Raw genomic sequence first — 5,000 nt, forward strand, 5'->3', positions numbered from 1 at the left:
ATGATACTGATATTACTGGTCTGTTTAGGGGAAAAATATAATGATAATAGTAGTGATAATAATGAAATAATGATGATGATGATACTGATGATGATGATGATAATGATGATAATAATAACCGGTGATAAGTATTGTGCAATAATCGAATAGTAAGACATTAAAATGTTGCTATGTTTAAGCGTCTATTTTTAGGGGTAACTCAAGTACAGAGGAACAGATTTGATTACCCAGTTGACGGGAATACTACCAGCAGTCTCGCCCCGCCAGGTTGGTGGGAGTGGTATGTGGGAAGCGGGGGGTGGGGGGATGAGGGATCCACACATCTGAGCTTGAATTTTTTTTTTTTTTTTTTTTTTGCAAGATATCATGTATTTTTTTCTTTCTCTTTCTCTTTCTTTTCTTAATTGATTTTGTTATTTTGTGTGTGTTTTTCTCGTCATAATAATTAACACTAATACAAACTAGCAATAAAATCCTTGTGATTTTTCATGATTAGTCTTATACTGATGTAAAAAAAAAAAAAGAAAAAAGGAAAAAAAAAGAAATATCACTTTCCATTATGTATGTGTAAGCTCGTGCCACGAAACAGATATTAACATAGACCCAGCACCGTGTCCCACCGCTCTGTAACGGCACCAGATATCGGGATCAGCGGAGCGTGAGCGTGACCAGAGCAGACCGTGGCTGTTTTTCTCCGTGAGTGGCTGCGTGTGCACTGTGAATATTTAAAGAGCTCTCCCCCTCAAAGACCGGTAGAGCAGTCCGGCGTGATGGCGATTATGTAAAGGTTACCTGTGTTATTAGGCAGGACTGATATGGCTGTTACTTCCGTCTGCTTGGCTCCTGGCCGGATGTGGAGGGAGAGTGAGAGATAGGGAAAGTGGAGAGGGAGAGTATAGATAGGGAAGAGGGAGGGCAGGGATGGAGAACGAGAGAGAAGGGGAAGAAGGAGGAAAGAAGAAAATAGAGAATATAAAAGTTGAATAAGAAAGGTGGAGAAGAGAGGTAAAAGGAAAAGGGCTACCGTGAAGAGAATCAAAACGAGAATTAGTCATGAGGAGGAATATCGGAACGAAAGAAATGATAATAACCATAACCATACTGACATTTAAAAATATAACTGTATAATTATTGCCCTGTTCTCTTTGTCGTGGCAGTGGCCGGCGTCCTCGTGTGCGCTGGTGCCTGTGGTGGCCGCGCCGCAAATCCTCATGACTCTCGCCGCGTGAGCAAACGTGTCGGCGCTGACGGCGAGTGCATTAGACGCCACGTGGCCGCCTCGGGTGTGCAGGGATTGCCCGATGCAACAAGCCCAGCAACGGAGCGCGTGATTTACGTCCCGGAGAAATCTATATAAAGCGCGGTTCTTACGCAAGTTTCTTTCGACGTCGCGGCATGTATTTTTTTTTTAAGCAAGCAAAAGCAAAGTCTTCCAGGAGAGCGAGCGCTTGCAGGAAGAAGCGGGCTGTAAAATCTTGCAGTCAGACGCGGAGGGTGATGACCCGCCTTGTTGCTAGCGGTAAACAAGAAGCAATAGAAGCTCAGCCGCCATTGTTGCAATGTGCAAAGAAATCTGAAAGAGTGCATGCGAGCAGAATGCATAGTTGAGGAGGCGTTTGTTGACGATGTTGGTGCTTCGGGGTACACGTGCGAGGGAGGGTGGGGGAGGGGGGAGGGGGGAGGGGAGGCCATGCACGTAGCAAAGAACGCAGGCGGTCTCCTTTTCTTTCCCCTGAACTGGGTGAAAATGAGAGTGCAAGATTAAAGGATGGTATGGGGTGGGGTGGGGGGGAGGGGAGCATCAAGTGTTAAATATTTTTATCATTGAAGTATCCGATCCCATCCTAACATATCCTTTCCCTGACATCCATCCATCCAACTCTCCACCCAACCATCCATCCATCCATCCATCCATCCATCCATCCATCCATCCATCCATCCATCCATCCATCCATCCCATCTTCTTGCTCTGCTTGTTTGAAGTGGACCCCCAACCGACCCCCTGCCTGCGTTATTTGCATTTCTGTAAGACAGGCAAGCAACCAGACTGGAGTGTGTGTGTGTGTGTGTGTGTGTGTGTGTGTGTGTGTGTGTGTGTGTGTGTGTGTGTGTGTGTGTGTGTGTGTGTGTGTGTGTTTATTTGTTGAGTGGGGAATTGTGTTTGGATGTTTATCATTTATTATCTACATATATTTTTGTGCACCTATCTGTTGCGTATGTTTTAAGAGATGTATCTTGTTACAACACTGTCTTAAACCGCTCGTAAATAAATCTAGCGTGGTGAGAAGTGGGACTTTAAACTTTACAGCATATGAACTGAGACATTCAGTCACAGACAGTAATGAAACGACGGAGGAGGAGGAGGAGGAGGAGGAGGAGGAGGAGGAGGAGGAGGAGGAGGAGGAGGAGGAGGAGGAGGAGGAGGAGGAGGAGGAGGAGGAGGAGGAGGAGGAGGAGGAAAAGAAGAAGAAGGGAAAGAAGAAGAAGAAAAAGGAAAAAAAAAATAACAATAATAATAATAATAATAATAATAATAATAATAAGAAGAAGAAGGAGAAGAGAGAGGAAAAGGGGAAGAACAGTTGGAAGTGGGGGAAAAAGAGATAAACACTAGATGTAAAGCTGAATTTGCAGAGGCACCAAACAGTCGCAGGAAAAGACACAAGCCGGCGATAAGCGGCGAGGCTGCGGTCCGAGTGCATGCGGGAGGAGGCGGCTGCGGCGACGGCGGCCGGCGGGTGGCGACAGGCAACCCCACTGTCCGAGCTCATCACCCACTCAACCTCTGCCACTCTCTCACCACTCGACCGCCCGTGGCCTGTCATCACTCGCTCCGTGCCGCCGCGGGGGGAGGGCTGCAGGACCCGTCGGGGCGAGACGAGAACGCTTGGGATTTTGAGAGGTTTATTTCGTTTTTCTTTTCTTTTTTCCCTCCTTCCTTTTTTTCTTTCGTTCTTTCTTTCTTTTTTTCTTTCTTTCTTTCTTCGTTTTTTCATTATGTGTTGCGAGTCAAGAGACGTGCAAACGTCACGGCAATCAAGCATTTCTTTGGGGAAACGATCAGTTCCCGAAGCCCCGGATTTTCCTACAGGCGGGGAAGTTGAAACAGAGAATGTCTCTGGAAACTTCGAGACGTTTCATTTCTGGGAATCGTCGTTGAGACACTCTGTTGTGAGTCTGACGGTATTTATTAACTGGAGACCGCGTTTAAGCAACATCCAACCCCGTTATAGCAGACTCGGGGGGGACGGGGAGGAGGGGGAAGCGGACGAAAACGTTCTCGTTTTATTATTAAAATGACTTATGGGAAATGTCGCGCATTAAGGTTGCTCATGCGGCTTAACACGTGTGACTTTGAGGTTGTCCTTAGGTGGGAGGCGTGAGGTTAGAGCTATTAGAGCTATATCATTGAGAACGCGGGATGTACCAATAAGGCACATTAGTGGCCAAGTTAAGGGTAAGGTAGGACGCTGGTGCAGGTGTGAGAGGAGCGGCACTGGCACTGGACACAAAGGGACCACCTACACTATGTGGCACTCTCACTTTTTTCTTCGTTTTTTGGTGTGTGTGTGTGTGTGTGTGTGTGTGTGTGTGTGTGTGTGTGTGTGTGTGTGTGTGTGTGTGTGTGTGTGTGTGTGTGTGTGTGTGTGTGTGTTTGTGTGTGTGTGTGTGTTTGTGTGTAGTGTGTGTGTGAAGTGTGTGTGTGTGTGTGTGTGTGTGTGTGTGTGTGTGTGTGTGTGTGTGTGTGTGTGTGTGTGTGTGTGTGTGTGTGTGTGTGTTTCGCGAACGAAAATGACATTGTCATTGTATTTTCTTCTTGCAACATGTATTTATGTCCGATGACACAATCCTGCCTTGCTTGCAACACGTGCATTTGTGCTTGAGTCGGTTCGCGTGCAAGCGTGTGGAGTGATAAGCCATCATCTTTGCATTTCCGGACGCAGGCGCCTCCCTCGCATGTTATCTTCTAGATCAACACAAGGCGTTCCCACCGTCCGATGATTTACGTGTTCCTTGTTTATCATTTTCCTCGTCTTCCCCGCCCTCCTCCCTCCTTCCGATCGTTTACATTTCTGCGCTTGGCTCCCTCCCCTCCTCTCTCTCAGTCTCTCACTCCACACTTCCCTTTGCCTTTCACTTCTCTCTCTCTCTCTCTCTCTCTCTCTCTCTCTCTCTCTCTCTCTCTCTCTCTCTCTCTCTCTCTCTCTCTCTCTCTCTCTCTCTCTCCTCTCCCCTCTCTCTCTCTCTCTCTCTCCCCTCCCTCCCTCTCCTCTCTCTCTCTCCCTCTCTCTCTCTCCCTCTCTCTGTCTCTCTCTCTCCTCTTCTCCTCCTCTCTCTCTTCTCTTCTCTCTCTCTCTCTCTCTCTCTCTCTCTCTCTCTCTCTCTCTCCCTCCCTCCCTCCCTCCCTCCCTCCCTCCCTCCCTCCTCCTCTCCCTCCCTCCCTCCCCCTCCCCCTCTCCCGCAGATGTCTTTTTCACGCCCGTTAACTACAGCACGATTATCACGCGCATCTCAGCCACTGCTTGTCTGTCATTGCACCTGAACTCTTCTCGCGCACTAGTAATGGAATCTCCAGTTGGCACGCGCAATGTAGGTGCCACAAGGAAAAGAGATTCACACACCCCTCCGAGACAGATGCGCGTTGTTTATACGACCTTTAACCCCATAACAAATAATTGTTTGCTTCTCGAGTGTTGGGTTAAGAGGATCGAGGTGTCGGATGAGTGCCTGGCCCTCTGGATAATGCGTGCGAGATCAGGGTGCGTAATCAGTGGCCGGATAAGTTACGGATGAGTCTGATCCCTGTCTCTGGTTTCTGCAACAGACGTGCATCACATGTGCTCTTGCTGACATGTTCGCTTTTGATCTCGCTTTCGTCACGCGTCGGCGAGTGTTTTGACACTGGGGAAGCTGCGGGCCAGGGTATTGTGACTCGGGTACACGCTGGACATCATCATTCTATTTTGGTCTGACTTTAGAAGATCAGTCGTTGAGTGGTT

Source organism: Penaeus monodon, chromosome 8 (assembly GCF_015228065.2).
Source record: "Penaeus monodon isolate SGIC_2016 chromosome 8, NSTDA_Pmon_1, whole genome shotgun sequence".
NCBI classification, from domain to species: domain Eukaryota; kingdom Metazoa; phylum Arthropoda; class Malacostraca; order Decapoda; family Penaeidae; genus Penaeus; species Penaeus monodon.